This window comes from Clarias gariepinus, chromosome 3, assembly GCF_024256425.1.
Source record: "Clarias gariepinus isolate MV-2021 ecotype Netherlands chromosome 3, CGAR_prim_01v2, whole genome shotgun sequence".
Classification (NCBI taxonomy): domain Eukaryota; kingdom Metazoa; phylum Chordata; class Actinopteri; order Siluriformes; family Clariidae; genus Clarias; species Clarias gariepinus.
The window spans coordinates 43084941-43108669 of NC_071102.1; the positions used below are offsets into that span (position 1 = coordinate 43084941).

Here is a 23729-nt window from a genome sequence, read left to right on the forward strand (position 1 = left end):
TACCCGACACTCCGTGTGATCATTTGGTCGCACAAAGACACAGAGAAGACAGGCAAACACACACACAGGCTTCGTTTCCTTTTAAGTTCATTAATTAATTAATAATCCCACGCTGTCATAAGCTCTCACAACAACTCCTATTTCACTGACCCCCTCTAAAGCCCTGCGTCAGGGCTATTATAATCAGTAAAACATCTCTTGGTGATGATCTCCACCGCACCCCCTAACAATATAATTAGTAAAAAAAACAGTAAATTAAGTTTTGAAACATAATGCAGTAACTCTTTATTCATTTGAACACTGTAAAGGTGTTAATGTTTCGTACATTCCTTTTTTTGTCCTTTCTGTTTGTGCATTACCCACAACCCCCCCCCCCCACCCCTTCATTTTTAATTTACGGAAGGAGAGAGATATTGATCCTTTCTCGATGCAGCGAATTTCTCTGAGCAAATTAACAATAATTTCCATGAATGAAAAGGTGGAGCTAAAAGTTACGCAAAAAAAGTAAAAAGCTTTAAAGGTAAATGCTGTGAAATGTTTCAAATGAACAGGTTATGCCTTCGGCGTGAAGAAAAGTTCCAGTGGAGAGTAATTTTTAAAACTACTTACTAGTAACTATATAACACAATACAAAAACGTAAGAAAAAACAAAAATTATATATTGGGTCATATTTGTAAAACAAAGAAATAAAGAACAATAAGACAAACAACATATAAAACTACCTATAAATACAATATTTTCAGTGTCCAGTAGCACCCAGTCTCACAGACCCAGGAGGCTTATAAACAGTTTGACAGCAAAATGAGACATTTTGGCAGTACTGTGATTTATTTATTTATTTCAAAAGATACAAGACAATACTGCCTAAAATATATCATTTACAGGCTGTTAGAAAATATTCTGTGCATTGTCTCTTATCATAAGTTATAAGAGCATTAAAAGCATTCATCATTCAAAGTTATTCAAATCAGTGCAAAGTTAGTATGATTTTGAAAAATTCCACCTGGCACAGTCTCATCCCAGTGGCACAATCTGATTACATGTGCAGTGCCAAGTATTTGCCCCTTTCTAATTTTTTTCTTTGCATATTTGTTACACTTGTATGGGTGGAATTTCACTTTGAGTGTTTTCAAAACACTTTATGAGGAAAAGAAAAAATTGCCTTTTTGTTTGTGAGATATCATGAACATTTCGCAGGGGGTATCATCATGATGCAGTGTAAGATATACCACTTATCAGTGTAAAATATACCACTCATCAGTGTAAGATACACCACTAATCAGTGTAAGATATACCACTCATCAGTGTAAGCTGTAAGTGCAGCAGGTCAGTGATGATGAACCAGTGCCTGCTGATGATGACCAACAGCTCTCTCCTGATCTACCAGGGCCAAGTGAAAAGAATGGCAATCAAACTGAAAAGGGTAAGGTGGAATAACACCAGTAGCAGCATTAACTCGTGCTAGTAATTATTATGATAGTTAACAATAATTCAAAATAATGTTTCTTAGCATTATTTTGAAGTAATCTTGACTACCATAATAATTTAAATAAGTAACTAGTTTACCAGAGTGAGCTAATGCTGCTACTGATTTTATTTCAGCTTACCTGTTCAGTTTTATTGCCATTCTTTATTAAATATTGTCTTTATAGATTTATATGTTGTTTGTCTTAATGTTCTTTCCTTTGTTTTTTGTTTTACTGATTTGGGCCAATATATGTTCAGTGATACTTTAAATAATATGTTTAAATAACATTGATTTCTGTATTGTATTATATTTTTATACTGCCGCTGTGGGCCAGGAAGTCCAGGGCCACTTTTTGGTCCCAGTCCGCCCCTGGGTTTCACTGTTTGCCATATACATACAACGTTTGGACAACAATGTTCCGGAAGCTTTATAGTTTATATATTAAATAAGAAGAAAATACACAATTTTGTTTCAATACAGTTTTATTAGATATAGAATATTTTATGTTTTGCTGGCGAAATACATTTTAGCCAGAGAGAAATTCATTGTACGGCCCTGGAGGTCTATAAATGATAATTAGTGAGATATCAAACTCCTGGTCTGTGATTAATTAACAATTTCATTAACAAAAACTAATATTTAACAGTCATAGCTTCAGATCAGAGGTGCTGGCTGTGTATTCAGTGTGTTTAGAATTTTTGGTCTCAATATTAATTAAATTACTAAAACAGACTTTCTGAGTCTTTCTAAATTTTTGTTTGGCTCGGGGAACAGACACAGCCTCGATATGTTGAACCCTGAGTGACAACTCTGTGCAGCTAGCAGACGGTTGGTTTAGCCTGTCTGTCTGCTCCCTGGCCTGGGCTCTGTATTGTCACCGATTAACTAGGTCTCTTTTGAGACTATGAGCTATACTACAAGAAATAATAGCAGCACCTTCCCGAGTGGGATGGACACCGTCCCGCCCTAACAGGCCAGCTTTGCCCTCAAAGGTCTTCCAATTGTCTATGAAGCCCACATTATGTTTCGGAGCACCACCTGGACATCCAGCGGTTCAGCAACTGTAACCTGCTGTAAGCTATGTCGCCGCGTCGCATTTGGATGGGACCAGAGCATATTACTCCATGGGACATTGCCTTCACTAATTTAAACACCTCTGCAAAATTACCCTTGATAACGTCTGACTGACAAAGGCGTATATCATTAGCTCCAGCATGTACCACTATCTTAGAGAACCAATGCTGTCCTAGAACCCTAAGATTACCTGCTACTGTATGTCCGGTGCTCTGGCTCCCAGGATACATCTAACCACTGCCGCTGGCACCCCTAAAGGCCTGGCTTATTTCACATGACTCAGTATAGAGTCTCCTATAACCAGAGTTCTTTCAGGTTTCTCAGCGGGTGGATCACTGAGAACAGAAAACCTGTAGGACACGTGAAGCGGAGAGAAGGTGTGCTCCGGTGGGCTAGCCTTAGCATTAGCTTTGCTAATTTGTAATCCGCAATTACAAATTTTGTGATCCGAGTATATTATGACTGATTTCCCAGAAATGCAACAAAACACAATTATAGACTCACTAAATGCTGCCTTTAGCAAAGTGAAAGTGCATGCCATTGTGAGCAGCTTTATTTCACTTATAAAATACTCAGATCACAAAAAAGAACATACCTGTAGCACAATGCATGTTGTCTGTAAATGGCTGAAATTTGGTTGTAAATATTCTTTTAAGCAAATGTAAAATGTTTATATAAACCCGCGGTGCACACTTTTACTTTACAAAAACCAGCGTTTTGATCAAGAATCGGATAAATGACCCCAGAAATGCAACAAACACAAATATGTAGTCTACTTCCCAAATATACGCTGGCTTTTACAATTTAACAGCAAACTCCAATGTGAGCCTCTTTATTTAGGTTATGACATAATATAACATATTTTTGCTGTAAAGTTTTTTTTGTGTGCATAAGAATTTTATTATTTTATTTCAGAACCCATGCTTTATTTTTTGTTTCTCTCCCTGGCCTCAGTGAACCCTTTTTTGTGTAAGGGATTAGAGTGTACAGGTGTGAACAGCTAAGACGTCATTAGGAGTCCTGAGGAAACCTGGTGTCACCTGAGCCAGATGTGAATAGGTCTTACATTTTCATAAAAAGTTGTGGATTATTCAGTGAAACAGTCTCATGCACACTTGGCCCGCGACCGGCACTAGGACCCGGAAGTAATGCGGTCGCGAACCAGGAAGCATAAAAGATGGCGCTGCACATCGCTCAGTCATTGAGTTTGCGCATGCCGCTTCAGATCCTTTCACCGATTCGTGAGTACTCACTTTCTTGAGTTTGCTTTCCGATTGAGTGTGTGTTTATAGGACGCGGGTTAGATTGTGTCTATCTCTTGCTCCCCATTCGAGAGAGTCCTTAAATCAAATCGTGTGGTTATTCTGCCTACTCGTGTTACTCCGCATTTGGGTTTACCATCCACGCTACAAAGGGCTAACCGCTAAAGCTACGTCTTCTGGTCTACTCAGGTTAGTTCGTGACAGAATGACTGAGCCTTCTGGCGCTGAACCCAGCAGATCACGCGCACCTTTGCGATGTGGTGAACCAGCACGCCGTGCTGATCGATAAGCTAACTGGAGAGATCGCTACTCTGAAAAGAACGAGGGAGAACACGGATCTCTGTGAGGCTATCGCTAGCGCAGCTAGCCGCCCTCTCCCCCCCGCCCCCCCGCAACGGGTGTCGCTCACCAACACAGCCTCGGACGCCCTCTCTGGTTGGACCTCCGGAGTGCCTACAACTTGGTGTGTATCAGAGAGGGCGATGAGTGAAAAACGGCTTTATGATCTGTGTTCTCCCGTGTTCTTCTGGTTTGCCAGGCACAGGCTGCGGAGGCCAGACCGGCAGGTGTCCTCCAGTAGGGCCACTCCTCGGCCATCGCGGGACACCCCGGAACCTGACGAACTTTTCTGTTTGTAAAATAGACGTTCTGGTGGCCCGGCATGAAGGACATTGAGGAGTTCGTTCAGGCATGCCCGGTGTGCGCCAGGGCCAAGGATGTAAACCAACCCACCCCCAGAGAGCTTCAACCACTTCCCATTCCTCAACGGCCCTGGACGCACATCGCCTTGGATTTCATCACGGGCCTGCCGGTTTCCGAAGGAAAAAACACCATCCTAACCATCGTCGAGCGGTTCTCAAAAGCAGTACACCTGGTGGCCCTTGCCGGACTCCCATCAGTAAAAAACACCGCCGAGCTGATATTGGAACACGTAGTCCGCTTTCATAAGTTCCCAAAAGACATCGTCTCGGACAGGGGGCCCCAGTTCACCACCCGGTTCTGGAAGGCCTTTTGCCGTCTGATCAATTCCACCAGTAGTCTGTCCTCCGGTTACCACCCCCAGACTAATGGTCAGACGGAACGAACCAACCAACAACTGGAGCGCTACCTGAGGTGTTTTGTTTCTGATCGCAAGCACTCCTGGGGCCGCTACCTCACATGGGCTGAGCTGTCTCACAATCTCCACGTCTCCTCTGCTACCAACCTAAGCCCATTTGAGGTTTGCCGTGGTTTCCAACCTCCGATGTTCAACCATCAAGAACCAGAGGTTGACGTACCATCGGCCTTACAAATTGTCCGTAGGTGTCGACGGCTGTGGAACCAAGCCAACTTCGCTATCCAGCATGGCAACACCAACTACGTCGCCCAGCATCGCCATCGACACCCTTCGGGACGTTTGTACAAAGTAGGTGACAAGGTATGGTTATCAACAAAAAACTTGCATCTGCAAACCGAATCCCGGAAGCTCTCACTCAGGTTCATCAGCCCATATTGCATCATTCTACGGATTAACCCTGTCACCTACCTGCTCCAGCTGCCTGCGGCGCTCCAGATCCACCCAGTATTCCACACATCACAACTAAAACCCTTCTCTACTTCACCGATAATTCCACCCTCCCCCCCTGCTCCTCCTCCCTGAATCATTGACGGCGGACGGATCCTCGACCCTTAGGCACTCAGTACTTTGTTGATTGGGAAGGCTACGGCCCCGAGGAGCAATCTTGGATTCCAGCATGCTTCATCCTCGACCCCGAGCTCATTCAGGACTACCGTCACTGGGTATCCTCCACCCCAGGACCGTCCGGTCCTGGACAGGGGGGTACTGTCATGCACACTCAGCCCACGACCGGCACTATGACCCGGAAGTAATGGGGTCGCGTAATACGACAGGATATATAAAAGGAGACAAGATGGCGCAGCACGTCGCTCAGTCATTGAGTTTGCCCATGCTGCTTCGGATCCTTTCGCTGATTCGTGAGTACTCACTCACTTTACTGGGTTTGCTTTAAGATTGAGTGTGTGTTTATAGGACGCGGGTTAGAATGTGTCTATCCCTTGCTCCCCTTTCGAGAGAGTCCTTAAATCAAATCGCATGGTTATCCTGCCTACTCGTGTTACTCCGCGTTTGGGTTTACCATGCACGCTACAAAGGGCTAACTGCTAAAGCTACGTCTTCTGGTCTACTCAGGTTAGTTTGTGACAAACAGAGGCTCTGCTAAAGAAAGTTAAGCACATCAGTCACTTTACCTCAAACAAAAAAATTCTTTCAGAGTGTTATAATTTAGTTTTTTTGACTATAGACAGACACATGAGCTCAGTTCTGTGTTTAAAACAATCTTCCAGGTTTGTTTACTCTCCAGAGAAAACATAGTACAACTGTGCATGAATAAAAAGAAATATTTTAGCTTATACGCAAAACATATTTCAATTAAATATAGGAATATTAAATGTTTATTAACTGATTCACGTGTTTTGTTTCTAATCAGATTCCCCTAAAAACACCAGAGCAGTGGTTCTTTCCTCTGGAGACACAGTGGAGGGGGATTCAGTGACTCTGAGCTGTAGCAGTGATGCAAACCCTCCTGTTCTCAACTACACCTGGTTTAAGCAGAGAGCAGCTGCAGACACACTGCTGAAAACAGGCCAGAATTACAGCATCAGCGACATCAGCTCCCAGCACAGAGGACTGTACTACTGCACTGCTCACAACCAGCTGGGACAGCACAACTCCACACCAACACTCCTGGATGTGTTAGGTAGGTAAAAGCAGTTTTAGAGTTTTTTTGTAACAGTAGATTTTTAAGAACCTGAATTATGTTTCTTCAGGAAATTTGGATAAATCCCAGACCACTCGTTGTGGAATAAAGAAACATCAAAACATTACATCAAACCAATAAGAACTAAGTTTAAAAAATAAAAATCAGATTTAATCACTTTGTGACTTTTCAACTATATTCTAATAATATTCATTTAAGAATGGCAAAACGAAAATATGAAATGTTAATTAAATAAAAATATGAAATGTTAATGCATTTTATTTTCCTTAATGCACCAAAATAAAGATATTTGACCTGTGCTGTGAGTGAAAACAAGAAAAAAAAAACTCATTAAAAATGACTCTTAAAGATGATTATATAGTTAAGCGATGTGCGATTCAATGCCAGGCAGCATGGTGTTGTAGTGGTTAGCCCTGTGGCCCCACACCTCCAGGGTTGAAGGTTTGATTCCTGGTTCAGGTCTGTGTATGTGCAGTTTGAATGCTTTCCCATCCAAAGACATGCGTGGTAGGCTAACTGGCATTTTAAATTTGCCTGTAGCGTGTGTGAGTGAGTGTGTGAATGTGTGTGCTTGGGTGACCTGACATGGGGTGTATCCCTTCTAGTGCCCCATGTCCCCTGGGTTAAGTTTCATTTTACAGGATTAGTGGTACAGATGATGAGTGAGTGAGAGATTTAATGCAATTAAGCACAATAAATATCTGCAGGAACAAAGGTGTCTCTCAATAATCAACACTGGGGGTAAAATTCCAACAGTATGTAATCCTAATAAAAATGGTTTTGATCACAAATTGAGATTAACTGGTTCTGATGATTAGTTTCTGAAGGCTCAGAGGAGAACACAGTGTTAAAGCTCATCATGGTGGGACTGGGTGTCTTCCTGGCATTAACACTCATCCCAGGAGCTCTGTGGATGTGGTATGTAAACATGAACACACTAAGTATGTTCTAAACATGATTTATTATCAATTAAATACCTGTTTTTAAATAACAAACATGTGCTTCCTGTTTTTCAGGAAAAGGAAGTTGAATTCAGCTAATGGTGAGAGTGGACAGGTGAGTGTGGGTGTCTTTCCCTACATAAAGTTTGTATAAAGTTGTTGAATAAACAGTAAAGTCATTTTGTCCTTATTTCTCTCAGAGCGTTCCAACACCTGGAGATGACACATACACAACACTGAACCTCATGACTGTGTCTCCAGATTATGACACACTGCAGGTATGTCCTGTGTGTGTGTGTGTGTGTGTGTGTTTATATACCATAATGTACATACCACATTTAGTTCTTTAAACTCTTATTTCCCCATTAGAATGTTAAAAGCTCTGCCAGTGACACTTACACAACCCTGAACCCTGCAGCCATGTCCTCTGATTATGACACACTGATGGTAAGTGTGTACACCTGCTTCACCAGACTGACATCAATAAATGTATTTACTGAGACTGACACTAGATGGTGCAGTTTCCTAAGACTAGCTACGATTTTTTTTTTTTTATTACAAGATTACGTTTCTCCTACGCAGTGGTGTAGGTATAGGAGGCAGTATTAATTATTTTATCTTGCATATCAGATTTAATTTCCAGCCTTGTAGCTTAGACTGATCCTGATGTAATGGATTTGTTCTGTATCTGTAGTTCTTTTTTTTGATTATCATTCCTGGATAAAATACTTTAAAATGTATAACAATGTTTATTAAAAAAATTTGGTGCATTTTTAACGAGTGACACATACAGATATTCAAAACCTGTAACCTTGTCCTTTGATAACAAATGAATAGACAGTGAGTGTGTCAAAAGAGAGTATGTGATGTGTGTGTGTTTCAGGGTGTGGCTAAACTCAGAAGTACTAAAGAACTGGAGAATAATAACAGTTGAGTTTGGTTAGTGACCTTCAGCATCACGAACAGCACAGGAAAGATGCTCAGGGTGAAAGTTTTAGGATTAGAGTTAAACAGCATGAAGACGTCACAAAGGACTCATTTCTGTCTTCAATAAATATAATTGTATGGGCATGTTATTCCACAAGTTCTGACGTGTATCTTTCTTATTGAACTCGTTTACTCACGACTCGGACGTCCATGAATTCCTTTGGTTCCTTCGTTTATTTTTAACATCAAAGGTTCAACATTTCTTACAGTTTTCTTGCATATAGCCACTATGGTTACAACAACTTATTTGCTGTATCTTGATGAAAAGTATTTCCAGTCATGGCTGTGTTAGATTACGGTCAAAAGCTTGTATTCTTCAAAACTTCTGCATCTTAACGACTTGTACCGTGCGTAATAATCATGCAACTACGCAATTGTGAAATGACGTCACACACAATAACTTAAGATTATAAGAGAATGCTTAACTACTAAATATTAATTAAACACAACAACAGAATCATAAAATGAAATATGGCTCTTACAATCATTCAGTTGTTATTTGAGCAGCTCCTTTTGTGTCTCAGTCGTCTTCTGTAACATTTGATTTATTATAAACACGTACATAATGTATATCCTGTGTATAGTGATCTAGAATAGTCCTTTATATTTTTTTATTTCTTGGGGAAATAATCACTGATTAATTCAGTCAGTTCTGATCTGTTGGTTAAGTTTCTTGTTACTTTATTTTTTATCTTTCTGTATTTTGTCTAAACATTTTACGAGTTTGTTTGCTGTTGTCCGATCACGTGTGTGTGTGTGTAAAGCTGTAGTTAATGATGGTTAATAATAAAGCCAGAAATTCTAACCTCAATCAACATGAATTTTACTGTGTCTGACATATTACAGTAAAGAGTTAAACATATTAAGCACAACAATAAAATTCTTCTTAAAAGCTTTTTTTCATAATTATTTTTATTTCATATTAAAAAGCATCTTTAAACAGCAGTACAGCCCTTGTTACACAACATACTGTAGGACCAATCCTGATTATTTAAAATGTAATATTAAGTATTTTAATACAATTAAGTAGATAAATAAAATCATTTAAAAAACTATTTATGAGAGAAGTTTTATTCAACCTTTAAACTCCAGAGGCACAGATAAACATTAGAAGGAGCCTAATGCAAGAAATAAAACCTAATGAAGTATGTCAGGCCTCATTTAGTGTGTGTGTGCTTGTGTGTGTGTGTGTGTGCTTGTGTGTGCGTGTGTGTGCGTGCGTGTGTGTGCGTGTGTGTGCTTGCCACTCCGCCATTAAGACATAGCGTTTGATGTATAAGAATGAAAAATCAAGATATGCTTTTAACTGGGAAAAAAAACAAGCATAAGAAATCCAACCTTGAGCTGAAATGTGGATGTAAAACCTGTTTAGGCCAGTTAAAGAAATCATGCATGCTATTCATTTAGATAGTTACAGGGACGTCACAGCAAGAGGAGTTTATTTATCCAAGTCAAAAGAACAAGGACTGAATGCAACTGATTGAGGATATACTCACTCACCGTCTATACTGCTTTATCCATTATTCAGGGTCGCAGGGACCTGGAGCCTATCCCAGTAGACTTGGGGCACGAGGCGGGATACACCCTGGACAGGATGCCAATCCATATCTGGGCACGCACACATACACACACTTACACGCTCATTTACACACTATGGGCAATTTGGGAACACCAATTAACCTAATCTGCCGGTCTTTGGACTGTGGGAGAAAACCGGAGTACCCAGAGGAAACCCACCAAGCACAGGGAGAAAATGCAAACTCCATGCGATTAAGGTTATAAAATAAAGATAAAAGCCCTGTAAGAATGTTATAATGTTAGGAATTAAAAGTGCTGTGAGAACATGATGTAGGAAAAAAGGAAAGGTAAGATCAAAAGTTATTGTTTTAACAAGTGTGTAAAGTGTGTCTGCGATTTTACACAACACACATTAAAAATAAACTTTTAAACAATGTGACTGAAAAATTTTAATCTAATCAATAACATCCACCAGTGCTGACTATTGTAGACAGGGTGCAAACTGCATTGTGTTTTTAAGGGTTTCTCTCGATCTGTCAGTGTGTGGATGTTTTTGTGTTAAAGCCCACTCAGGCACCTCTTACAGACGACCTCTCCATCTACACTCACACACACCTGTGACCCATTAAGTGTTAGTGCATCAGTATTGTTTTGTAAATGGCTGATAAACCACATCAACACTGGTTTTCACTGCTTTACCTTTTTCTTTGCCTTAACATTTACTTGGTTCAAATCAGCACCACAGCTGGGCTCATCATAAGAGCTTCCAGTTTCAGAATTCTTTGGTATGATTATGGTTATGGTATGTGTTTATGGTATGTTATAAAGACTACTTTAAGATCCCAACACTGACCACTGCTATCAGCTGTTTTTAAAGCTAAAGTTTATAAATCACAAAATAACCATTTTTTAAATAAATTTCTCTTTATTTTTTTTTCTTTCAACAAAAAAAATTGATTGCACTTAAGAGAAAGTGTTGTCTGCACAGGACTTTCATCTCTTGTATTAAAGTTACCTTTCTCTATTTTAATGTAAATGAAGTGAAAAGTTGTTAAGCATAATAATAATACATAAAAATAACTAATAAGTAGCACGTGTGCATTTCGGACACTTAGACATCTACAAAACATCATCACATGCTAGTTTATATTATTATTATTTTATCAGCATAAGGTAAATGTAACAGTGTTAGATATTTTGTTATTAAATACATAGTTTACATTTAGAATTGATTGTTGTTAAAGGGTTTATTGCTCAATCTTAACACACTTCCAGTAAACTCCTCTGTAGAGTCTCTGTGTAACGGCTCGAATCAACACAGCAGCTTTAATCATCTACAGTAATACTTTGAGTTAGTAGAACTGCACGTGCCTGTCTCTGATCAGACAGTAGTATGTATTTTAGTTTTAGCATGTGTGTGAGAGAGAGAGACATTTACCATATGTTGATAAAAATAACACAGATGCACAATCAACTTATGCCATGATAAACGCAACAACCAAAGAAAATGCAACATCCCTATTTCACCTACACAATTTCGCGCCGTGGCCATAAGTAAAGTTCAACGCAATTCAACACGAGTTTGGGTGTAGTGATTGTTTCCAATCTTTTCTCGTGAAAAATTCACCGTTGACTTTTTTGGTGGTCCTCGCGAAAGCTCGTAGTCTGTCAGGTGGTCACTTGCTGTGGCTCGCAGTGCCTAACAGATTCTCACCACCATTAAAACTGCGTAGGCGGGATAGGGGGAGAAAGTGAGTGTTAAAGAGAACAAAAATAAAATCAGGGTGCAAAACAGTTCCACCCCAAATCCTGGTTACAGGCTACCTTGTTTAGCTCCACCTCCTTGCTACACATCATATAAGTGACAACAGACCGCAGTAAATAAGTGATTAAGTTGTATGACAAAAACGTTTGCTAACCTCTGGCCTGATTGGTAATTTAGTGTTTTGTGTTACACTGTTTGACTGAAACCAGTGACCTTGACTGATGCAGGAATCCTGGATTGTCAAGATAATAAGTGAACTTGTGAATGCTGCGTGATCTGAATGCAGGGAAACACACGCAGCTGAATTACATTTACATTTACATTTAGGCATTTGGCAGACGCTCTTATCCAGAGCGACTTACAAAAAGTGCTTTAATGTTTACAACATTGGATACATACTTACACTGGGTTAACTAGGTTAATAACTAAGTACCATTAGTCCAACACATCTGAGAAGAGGGTTTTTTTTTTTTTTCTTTTTCGGGGGGGTATTGGAGAAACAGATGCGTCTTGAGTCGTCGTTTAAAGATAGTCAAAGTCTCTGATGTACGGACATCTAGAGGAAGTTCATTCCACCACCTAGGTGCCAGAACAGAAAAGAGCCTGGATGAATGCCGCCCTCGATCCCTGAGAGATGGTGGGATGAGGCGAGCAGTGCTGGAGGATCGGAGGGAACGTGGTGCAGTGCGTGGTGTAATTAGCGCAGAGAGGTAAGTGGGTGCTGGGCCATTTTTAGCTTTGTAGGCAAGCATCAGTGTTTTGAATTTGATGCGGGCAGCTACAGGAAGCCAGTGCAGGGAGCGGAGGAGTGGGGTGGTGTGGGAGAACTTGGGAAGGTTAAAAACGAGTCGTGCTGCTGCATTCTGGATCAGTTGCAGAGGACGAATCGTGGACAAAGGCAGGCCTGCCAGGAGTGAGTTGCAGTAGTCCAGTCTTGAAATAACAAGGGACTGAACAAGCACCTGAGTAGCCTGTGAAGAAAGAAATGGGCGAATTCTTCTGATATTGTAAAGAAGAAATCGACAAGAGCGAGTAAGGTAAGCGATGTGTGGGGAAAATGACAGATGATTGTCCACGGTTACCCCAAGATTGCGGGCAGTGGTTGAGGGAGTGATTTGGTTGTTGTCCATGGATATCACTAGGTCTTGACCTGGGGATGAGTCACAAGGGATAAACAACAGTTCGGTTTTACTGAGATTGAGCTTCAGCTGATGAGCAGCCATCCAAAATGAGATGTCTGCCAGACATGCTGAGATCCGGGTGGAAACCCGAGTGTTAGAGGGAGGAAAGGAGAGAACAAGTTGGGTGTCGTCTGCATAACAGTGGTATGAGAATCCATGCGATGATATGACCTTACCAAGAGACCGGGTATAGAGGGAGAACAGAAGAGGACCAAGTACTGAGCCCTGCGGGACACCAGTAGAGAGTCTACGTGGGGCAGATGTAGATCCCCTCCATGTTACCTCATATGACCTATCTTTTAGGTAAGAAGCAAACCATTGCCACGCTGTTCCACAAATTCCAAGGCTTGTAAGAATGGATAATAGAATCTTGTGGTTTACGGTGTCAAATGCAGCTGACAGGTCCAGGAGGATGAGGACAGATGAAAGTTTAGCAGATCTAGCAGCATGGAGCTTCTCAGTGACTGACAGAAGGGCAGTCTCTGTGGAATGTGCCACTTTGAATCCAGATTGGTTTGGGTCATTAAGGTTGTTCTGTGAGAGATAAAGAGACATTTGATTATAAACTGTTCTTTCAAGAATTTTGGAAATAAAAGAGAGCAGTGATACCGGGCAATAGTTGTTAACTTCTGATGGGTCCAGGCAGGGTTTCTTGAGGATGGGAATAACCCTCGCCTTCTTTAAAGCGGCAGGAACATGACCAGATGATATGGATTGGTTGATGATGGCTGTGGTGAAGGGAAGGAGGTCTCGTGAGATGGCCTGGAGCATTGTGGAAGGGATTGGGTCTAATGAACAGGTGGTGGGGTTAGATGACGAGATGATCTGTTGAATCTCGTCAGATGACAAGTTGGAAAATTCTGCTAAAGGAGGGAAGGAAAGGTCCTGAGGTTCTGCCGTAGGAGTTTGGTTGAGAGCGAACGACTGGCGGATTGCTGCAATCTTCCCATCGTAGAATGTGGCAAAATCGTCAGCAGTCAGAGAGGAAGGGGCAGGAGGAGTCGGTGGGTTGAGTAGTGAGGAGAAGATGTTGTGGAGTTTGCCAGGATCATGTGCAGACACTTCCAACTTTTGTCTGAAGAAGGTAGTTTTGGCAGAAGTCACATCACATGAGAATTTGGAAAGAAGAGTCTGGTAAGAGATGAGATCTGCATCAAGCTGTGATTTATTCCATCTTCTCTCCGCAGTTCTTAATTCTCTCCTGTTGTTGCGCAGTACATCAGATAGCCAAGGAGCAGGACAAGACGTCTTCCTTGGTTTAGATGACAGCGGGCAAAGGAGATCTATGGATGAGGAGAGAGAGGAGAGGAAAGTTTCAGTCGCAGTCTCTAGTGGTAAAGAGGAGAAGGAGTCTGAGTCTGGGAGGAATGATAGGGTGTATGAAGACACAGAGGAAGGGGAGACAGAGTGAAGGTTTTTGCGGGTAAAAGAGACATTTTGGTGGTTAGGTTTACATAGAATGGGAAGGGTTATGGTGAAGGATACCAGGTAATGATCAGATTTATGAAGAGGAATAGTAGTTATATCTGTGACTGGGGAAGGGCGGCAGAAAACAAGGTCGAGAGAATTTCCTGCCTTGTGTGTAGGAGGGCAGCTGTTTAGAGTTAAAGAGAAGGAGTTAAGAAGAGGGAGAAGGAAAGAGGATTGGAGTTTTTCAGATGGAAGGTTGAAATCTCCTAGAACAGTGAGAGGAGTGTTAGCAGAAGGAAAAAGACTAAGAAGTATGTCCATTTCATCTAGAAAGTTTCCTAGAGAGCCAGGAGGACGGTAAATAACTAAGATGTGGAGGTTAATTGGAGAGGTTACCTTAACTGCATGAAATTCAAATGATGAAAAACTGAGATGAGACAGGGTGATGGGCGAGAAGGACCATCTCTTGGACAAGAGGATGGGCAGCCGGTGTAGCTGAGTTCTGAGAAGATATCCAGGTCTCAGTTAGTGCCAGAAAGTCAAAAGAGTAATGAGTAGCTAGGGCAGAGATAAAGTCTGCTTTCTTTACAGCAGTTCCAGAGCCCACCTACCACCAGTGCAGGACAATGAGACAGTACTGGAGGGTAGATGAGGTTTCTGGGAGATCTGCCTCTGCTGTGTGAGTAAAAGCATCTTGGTCTGTGAGAACTGACAGAGATAGGTTGAAGACACATGCTAGACTGAGGTAACTGTCTATAAAAACTTGTAACTTCTTGGCAAACAAGAGTTTAAATCAATTCTCTGTGCACTACCTTTGTTGCAGGATATTCTTATTAACCGCTCACAGAAAACTAAAGCAAACTAAAGAATTAACATCATTTAGAAATGGAGATTGCATGTACAGTATGTATGAATCAAGATCGTATTTTTTATTTTTTATTTTTTTTTTTTTACAATTTTTAAATAATAAAATTACCCCGAACCCACTTAAATGAATTACCCACTAGGGCTTCCTGCTGGATTTGTGGACCAAAACCGGACAGTAAATATCTACAGTAACAATTACCCCAATGTGAACCATACATACACACAATTCATTGTAGGAAGCAACAGGAGTGACCAGCACACACACCAAACAGGAAACCATCACCAAGCTGTCACCATCGGGTGGTATAGGCTGTTGTTGCCATGGGCACACAGGGCAGGCATAGGTGCAGAGGGGTGTTTTAAACAAAAAGAGGCTTTTAATAAAAAAATATGAACAATAAAGAAACAAAAACAAAGGGACAAACATTAAACTATAAAAAGCATATGGGGCGAAAACACAGGCTCACTGGTGAAACACAGGCTCTATGGCTTTAAACACATGTCACACTCTCTATGGCAAAGGGCGGGACAAAAGGCCATGAGCGAACCACGAGGCTAAGTCTTCACAAACTAAGCATGGAGCTGAAATGGGACAAGACAAGACTAGAGACACAGAGAGACCAGGGACATGCACTCTAGCTAAACATGCACTCAGCTAAACACACGGTGATATCTCAACAGGGGGACACAACCAACTTACATAAACTTCAACACTTAACATTTCACAATACCTAATCAGCTTCACACACACTGAAACACAACGAACCCTAAACATAAACAAAACTAGAGCCTTCCTATAAACACAGGACAGAACTTAAATTCAAACATAAATTAAAATACAAACTAAACTAAACTAAACGCCCACAGGGTGACAGTAAATACAAACAATGCTCGACCCAGTTTCCCAGACTAAACAACTATTTATAGAATATGTAATGAGCTACCTCAGTTCAGGTAAGCACCCGCATCACCTGACCGAGGTGCCTTCTGGGAAACTGAGTCTGCAAACCAAAACTACACAAACAAAACAGTGACCTCTAGTGGTGGTCCCTTACACAAGCAGGCCACACTACTGCAACCTCTGTCTCACAGCTCTGCAATAGAGAAACACAAATAAAAAGGTCGATATCAGCTCTGATCAACAAAATGGTGATGACCTGCTTGTGACGTAAAACAGACTGAGAAGACAAATAATAAAACAAATTAAATTTGGTGCTTGTTCAGTTCATTGTAGAGAATCAGTAACTGTGTGTCTGCAGGCATGTGTGTCTGTATGTCTTTAATAATGCTGAAAAATAGAAAACTAGAGCACCTGCACAAGTTTATCTAAGCCTTGCCTCCAATTTCCTCTGAACTGAGAGAGTCACATGAGCATATGAGCTCTCAACAATGAAACACCAGAAAACCTTCCTGAGATGGCAATAAGAAGAAACCTTGAGAGGAACCAGACTCAACAAGGAAACCCAAATTCATTATGATAACAGAACACAGATAGCAAGAATTGTTTTACAGTCATGTTAGGCAGCTAGAACTTCAATATTACAGTTGACATCTTTAAGTTGTAGCGAATAACAAGGCACCCCCAAAGAGAGAGACAGCAGTCAATGGATCACATGCCAGAGACCCTATCCCAGCATGCATGGTGCCATCCCGATAATCTTATCAGATAGGACCGTCTGTAAAATTAAGCTGCAAATAACTTCACAAGACCAGATGCTTTAACGTACACCCCAAAACCAAGGGTGTATCCCCTTTAACCCGGGAAACAAAGCAGACAGTTTTACAGCTCCACCCCAAGCTGGGGGGAGAACGACCAAGTCACAATTAGACACTTTCTTGACCTCCGGATGAACAAAGGCATACGGCATGGACACTATTTCAAACTTCTTTAAAGTGTTCCAGTAGGGCAAAACGTATTTACATATATTTACTCAGTTCCTTTTATTCCTGTGTATATGTTTGATTATTCTGAATAACTTTAAAGGTGAGATCAGCATTTACAACCCACTTTTATTAGATAAAGGAAAGAATGAGTGGGTAAGATATGTAATGTTTGATGTCAATCTAAAGCTGGCTTTATTTCAAGAATGTTGGTGAACACAGGAAATTGGTAGCATGAACCGAGCTCATGCAAAATTACTTTATAAAAGGTATTTAAAAACTCCAACTGGATGGGCCCCATGTGACAGCCGAAACACCATGCTAATGTATGCACAAAAGGAGGAACCACGTCCACATCCGATTGGACCAGTCACCCGTGGGACGGACTAACCCCGAAGGGACAAAAAAACTAAGAAGTAAGAGTTCAAAAATCGGGAGGTTAACATCACAACTGCAACCTACAACATCTTTCAAGCAGCTCGGGCTTCCGCCCTTGCGGGCGCTGCGCTGCCGCTGCTGGCGTCATCCGCTCTTCAAGAACTCTCAATGAGACTTTGTGCCAGAACGCGAAAGTCCAGCAACGAAGAAACCCTCAGGAGAAGTTCCAGAGCGCAGCCATCGGTAACCAGGCAACCAACGCTTCACCAAAGGGCTTTCCCGACAGACGTCATCTCTACAACAGCGCAACAACCAATCAGCAACGACGTGATTCCCTTTGCTGGAGGCGAACTAACGGATAAAAACTAAACATGACGCAAGTAAACAAACAAAGCTGCATACCTTGCTGAAGTTGGTGCTCGTTTCATAACTAAACCTTAAGATTAAACCCAAGACTCTGCTCTTGTGACTTTCGTTGATCTAGTAAACAGTACTAGAATAACTTCATTTCATTTTCACCTTCCAAACTGTTTGTATGTGTGTCTGTTTGTATGTGTGTGTGTGTGTGTGTGTGTGTGTGCGTGCGTTTAAGTAGGGTAGTTTCATGTATCGTAGACTAGTCAAATAAATTTTAGTTTCTTTATAAAGAACTGGTCATGTATTTTAAAGTCTAAATATTTGCTCAGATTGTGTTACCTTGCTCATAATTGCTAAATACTAGATTTTGTGTTATCGTCATTGGCCACGTGATAAGCAGAACTGATAAGATACACTAAATTGTGCTAAACGATGGACGGGTAGTCGATAAACTGTACATTATAAATTTTGATTCAGTTAATCAAATTAACCCGAATCGTTAAAGATTTCATACAACTCTGACCTAGAGGTAAAAATTACATATTAATGGTGAAGGATGCGTTGGCATTGTGTCCACATTAAAATGTGTATATTTATTGGTGGACAATGCGACCGTCATTCATTGTCTTTATTATGTAAACCCTACATATAATGGTGGAAAATGCCGGCAGTCCTTCATTGTCATTTTTACGTTAAAAACCCTACAAAGTTAATATGGAGTCCAGTTCATTATTGGAGGTTTAGGTAGACTGTAGGATATTCCAGTCCTAAACTACTGAGCTACAGTCACAAGTCCTCAGAGAGCAGCTGTCTGCATCAGCCGAGGCGAGGGGGTCTTTAAGGTAAAATGGAACCATCCCTGGTCACCACATGCATCTCAAGCAGACCACACCATACCTCCATGCAACGAGATCTCCAACCCAAAGCAAAGGATGAGTCAGACAGGTCCAGAGGGCAGAGGGGGATCACTGGCAGCTCAACGAACATCAAACATTAAAACTTTAACTTAAAAATTATTCAGTGTTTCATCATTATCTGGTTTGGAGGTGTTATCTGTGGCAGACACGATTTGATCAACAAAATGGTGGATGTTTCGATTCTCAATCACGTGACTGCAAGAGCTCTATAGAGACGCCTATAGAGATGAGGACGGAGTAAGAAAGAGGCGTTAATCACACGTCTGTATGTCTGTTCTCATGTAAAGAAAAGGAGGAGACCAAGCTGAAATAGAGAGGTGTGATAACACAGTGCTAAGTGCACTACTTTACTTTTGTATCTACTGCTAGTGTCGTGTAGAAGCTCATAACTGCTTACAAGTGCAGTACGAGTGAAGGAGGAACAGGCTGATTAATGCAGTTAATTCTTAAGTTCATTAGAAGTGTAAGATCGATTTGTTTTGTATTTATAAGAATATTTTTGGTCTAAACTCTACACCTGGTGGATCTTCAAGTGTCAGCTGTCTGAAGGCTGATGTCACCGTGTTTTACAGAATGTGGAGAAATATTACAGTAGCAGCAATCCTCATGTTACTGACAGGTAAACTTTTCACATATTTTAGCTCTTTCTACTGTTGTTATGTGCTGTTGTGTCACTACTGTAACAGTTCAGGAAAGCTCTCAATATGTCTGTGTGTTTGGAAGTGTTTTAGCATTTAAAATTAAAAGTGTGAATTCTACTAAAACATACATACATATATAAAATTATTATATTTTATTATAAATGTGGAAAATAATACATGTATGTCCTGCACCTTTATGTACTGTACGTTTATCGGTACTGTTCTATAAACCTGAATAAAGTTCATGAACTGTTTCAAACTGAGTCCTATTTTTATCTGCGTTTTCACACGTTCTTGGCTCTCGTACTGTGTGTGACTGAGAACAGCAGCAGCGTTAAAAAGTGTGAATACACTCTCACTGGCAAGTGCATGAGTCATTGCTTTATGTGTTTAGTATTAATTTGTGCTTCTTGTGTGTGTGTGTGTGTGTGTGTGTGTGTGTGTGTGTATCAGGAGTTCAGGCTCAGCACAGTGTAACTCTCTCCTCTCAGAGTCTCTGTGCTGTTACTGGATCTACAGTAAAAATCCCCTGTACATTTCCAACACCTGATCACTCCAGTGTCACACAGAGAGAGTGGTATCGAGTCCAAAGCTCTGAAGGAGAACCACAAGACCTGAGAACTAGGGCTGTCAAGATTAACACAATAACACGCTTCATTAATCTACACATTTTAACGCATTTCAATTTTTTTTCCCTGACTGTGTATGATAACGGCACATTTAATGTGAAAAAAGGAAACCTCATCATAAAAAGCTTCTAGATGAAAGTTTGGATAAGTTTGGAAAGTTGTGTGCTTGAGCTACCTTCGAAGGAACTATTGTTACAAGAGAACATAAAATGTAAGATGTGATAGAGGTGGCTTAAGAGACTCTAAGTTGTTGGATTTTGGATCTGAGGATCCGGTTTCGAGCCCCACCATTAGTGGGTTGCAACACCCCATACTACCCAAACACTGCATGCAGTGCCGGTCCCATCCATGAGATTTTAATTCTAACATTGGTTAAACATTAATATTTGCAATGAAAACCATTTAATATTTCCTCTTACCAGATTGTCATTCACTTCCAACATTGCATGTTTATAATACAAGTAAATCTGAGCATTTTAAAAATTTAATTGTGATTAATCAAAAACTATGCGTCAATGAGTAGATTAAAAATTTTAACTGATTGACTTCACTAATGAACACAGCAATAACATGTTTGACTCTTAATATAACACCAAACTCTTGATTTTGATTGTTTGCAGATCTGAAGGTTACAATAGCATTTCATCAGTCATCTCACTGCCAGCTTCTGTTTATAGGGCAATAAATGTAAAAAGTGTAATACTTTTTATTTCCTTTTTAATAGTAGAGGCTATTGTGATACAGTTAAATACAGTCCCAGATAGCACACACGTCGCGGAGACGTCTATGCGATGTCATCTTTTTCATCTGGCAGATGTCTGGCAGAGGGCGTTTGCTCATCTGGCAGATGTCGCAGAGACTTCCGTGCCCAATGTTAGAACGACGCTTAGCCTACGTATTCAAGACATAAATGAATTAAAACGTCCCTAATCCGCTCCTTAGACGATGGTAATCAGATGTTCATACATCTGCCAAATGTCTGATTTACATTTACATTTAGGCATTTGGCAGACGCTCTTATCCAGAGCGACTTACAAAAAGTGCTTTAATGTTTACAACATTGAATACATACTTACACTGGGTTAACTAGGTTAATAATAATAAAATAAAATAATGATTCATGTCGGATAGACATTGTTTTATTAAAACACCCCCTCCCATTATTTTAATTAAATACCCTCAGTTAATTATAATTAACCATGGTCAAAAAAATTCTGAGAAGGAAGGAAGCATAAGACAAACGGGATAAAATGGAGATTTTAATTTTATATTTAATAAAAACACTGTTTTACACCAGCAGCAACTTACAAATAAGGTCTCAATTTGAAAAGATGTAAAAAACATGAAACACCACAAATAAGTATTAATCATAGGAAAAAAAATTAAACACCAACAGAAACGTTTGTACTTTAACTGTACGTTATGACTTTTAAATATGACCGTTAGATACGGTTGGTCAGGAAACTCTTAAAGTCAGATGCAGACAGGACACTTTCGGTCACAAACTGCTGTGAAAAAATATAAAGATAGATATTCAATTAAAATTCCTGATACAGTACTTAATTTAGCAAATGAACAATATTTATAATTTGTTCCACTCGCTTCACAACTCATGAGAACAGACCGAAACCAGAACCGAACCGCAGATTAAGCATGCGCATATAACCCTCGGTATTTTAAGTGTGATTAAAAATACAAGAAATAGCTTTAACCAAAATAACGTGACTAAACATCGCTAAAAAACAGGTGACATTTATGTTCAGTATTTCGTTTTTATTTAGAAAGATGGGAATTAATTCCTGCTTACCTTTTCCACACGCGCGCCAAACGTTTGTCTTCTCAACAAACTGTGTTCTCTTCTTGCGATATTTCCGGTTTTGCTATTTCCAGTTTCCATAGTGACAAGATCTCTTTGGTTTATCTCAACATGATTAAATCTAATACATGTTAAGTTGTTGAATTTCATGCACATACAACATAATTTATTCATGTATATTTGGAAACATAAATTATTATGTACAAAACACATATTACATTTTAGTACATGTAACAGGTAGCCAATATTTTTTTTTTTGAGTGTAAGAAAGAAAATGGGAAAAGGAACATAAACCTGCATTGACATCTATAAGTAATGTAGTGTTTGTCTTTAAACTTGCTATACGTTCTAGTAAAATATCTAGATTAAACGTTGAATAGATGTAAAGACGATGTATAATTTAACAGCTCAAACAGGCGATCCACAGACGATCAAAATACGACTATAAAAAAAAACAACGCGATGTTTACCAGATGATACGCTCTTTAGCAGACGTCTCCACGACGTACCTGTGCTATCTGGGGTAGTTTGCTGAATATGGGGAAACACAGGGGTGTAGGGTTGCCAGGTTTATGCAACACTCATTTTTTGAACAGTGTTAAAAAAGGCATTTTAAATTAATTTAAAAACAGTCACATGATCTTGAGGTCTAAGGCTTATTTTTAAATCAGTTTAAATAATATTCACAACTAAATAATTCTCAAATAATCACAAAAAAATTAAAAAGGTTTTTATAAACATCCTGTATGCCAAGTCAAAGGATTAAATTTATCTATCTACAATGTACAGAAACATTTCTATTTTTTTTTTGTGATCTCAGAAAAACAATATATTATAATTTGTTTGTACAACATTTTACATTTTACCTGCTATCTGTTAGACTGCAATAAACTCATGAGATTCAGACGTAGATTTACATTTCTGTTCTCATTTTGTGTTTCAGGTGTTTTTGATGAGACGAGCTGCTGGAGTGTGACTTACTCCACCAAGACTATCTGCTCTCTGATTGGCTCATCAGTGGACATACACAGTTCTTACACCTTCCCTGATCGTTTACAAGTCATAAAAGTATTGTGGTTCATTAAACAGCAGGCTGATGGTGAGCCTGTGGATGTGAGAGAGGATGAGGAGTATCAGGGCCGAGTGCAGTACACACAGAGCTCCCAGAATAACTGTAGGCTGAGAATCACTAACCTGAAAGAGAGAGACGCTCAGATATACAAATTTAGATTCCACACTGATGATACTAAAGGCAAATACACAGGACAACCTGGAGTCTCTCTGTCTGTCACAGGTAATGATGATAGAAAAACAATAAATTTAGGTATATGAAATTCCATATTTGAAAACAATCTCAATACATGTTTATTATTTTCAGATCTGAAGGTTACAGTATCAGACAGCAGTAATGAGAATAAACGGCTAAGCTGTGAAACCACCTGCACTCTGTCTAACAACCCCACTTACATCTGGTACAAGAACGGACAGCGTGTTACTGATCAGAACAGAAATGAACTGTATATCAGTAGTGGGAATGCAGGCAGCTACTCCTGTGCTGTAAGAGGACATGAGGATCTTCGCTCTCCTGCTGTCTGTAAGAACTCACTTTACACTTCACTCACTCTGTCATCATCTCACTGCAGGTTTATGTTTATAGGGAAAAAAAATGTTTAATACTCATTTCTCTTTTATTTCTTTTTGTTAAAAATTTAAACTATTGCGATAATGTTAGATACTTATTTAATTTCCTGAACATTTGTTTTATGTTTTAGTACAAATTTTACCTGCAAAAAACCTTAAATGTACATATTGAACTTAAATGTTACATATAAATATTAAATATAAATGACACGTAAATA

General features: G+C 39.9%; 1 pseudogene; it reads left to right on the forward strand.

The window, feature by feature from the left end:
- LOC128518715 (sialoadhesin-like) overlaps positions 1-23729 on the forward strand; it is a 197834-nt pseudogene that overhangs the window by 99694 nt on the left and 74411 nt on the right.